Consider the following 1,351-nt stretch of genomic DNA (forward strand, 5'->3'; position numbering starts at 1 on the left):
TCTGCCTTCAATGTTTCCCAGCATCATAATCTCTGCTAATGAGTCAGTTGTTAGCATATATTCAATATTATTTTTAAAAAGTGGAAATTTCTGAAGGAGATGGGAATACCAGACCACCTGACCTGACGCTTGAGAAACCTGTATGCAGGTCAGGAAGCAACAGGCAGAACTGGACGTGGAACAACAAACTGGTTCCACATAGGAAAAGGAGTACGTCAAGGCTGTATATTGTCACCCTGCTTATTTAACTTATATGCAGAGTACACCATGAGAAACGCTGGGCTGGAAGAAGCACAAGCTGGAATCAAGATTGCCAGGAGAAATATCAATCACCTCAGATATGCAGAGGACACCACCCTTATGGCAGAAAGTGAAGAAGAACTAAAAAGCCTCTTGATGAAAGTGAAAGAGGAGAGTGAAAAAGTTGGCTTAAATCTCAACATTCAGAAAACTAAGATCATGACATCCAGTCCCATCACTTCATGGAAAATAGATGGGGAAACAGTGGAAACAGTGAGAGATTTTATTTTTGGGAGCTCCAAAATCACTGCTGATTGTGATTGCAGTCATGAAATTAAAAGACACTTACTCCTTGGAAGGAAAATTATGACCAACCTAGACAGAATATTAAAAAGCAGAGACATTACTTTGTCAACAAAGGTCCATCTAGTCAAGGCTATGATTTTCCCAGTAGTCATGTATTGATGTGAGAGTTGGACTATAAAGAAAGCTGAGCACCGAAGAATTGATACTTTTGAAATGTGATGTTGGAGAAGACTCCTGAGAGTCCTTTGGACTGCAAGGAGATCCAACCAGTCCATTCTGAAGGATATAAGTCCTGGGTTTTCATTGGAAGGACTGATGTTGAAGCTGAAACTCCAGTACTTTGGCCACCTCATGCAGAGCTGACTCATTGGAAAAGACCCTGATGCTGGGAAAGATTGAGGGCAGGAGGAGAAGGGGATGACAGAGGATGAGATGGCTGGATGGCATCACTGACTTGATGAACATGAGTCTGAGTGAACTCCAGGAGTCCATGATGGACAAGGAGGCCTGGCATACTGCGATTCATGGGGTCGCAAATAGTCGGACATGACTGAGCGACTGAACTGAACTGAACTCTGTGTGTTCTTGCCCCCCTTCTTAATATCTTCTGTTTCTGTTAGGTCCATACCATTTCTGTCCTTTACTGAGCCCATCTTTGCATGAAATATTCCCTTGGTATCTCTAATTTTCCTGAAGAGATCTCTAGTCTTTCCCATTCTATTGTTTTCTTCTATTTCTTTGCATTGATTGCTGAGGAAGGCTTTTTTTTTTTTTTTTAAATCTCTCCTTGCTATTCTTAGAACTC

The sequence above is a fragment of the Oryx dammah genome, unplaced genomic scaffold (genome assembly GCF_014754425.2).
Source record: "Oryx dammah isolate SB20612 unplaced genomic scaffold, SCBI_Odam_1.1 HiC_scaffold_18, whole genome shotgun sequence".
In the NCBI taxonomy this organism is placed as follows: Eukaryota; Metazoa; Chordata; class Mammalia; order Artiodactyla; family Bovidae; genus Oryx; species Oryx dammah.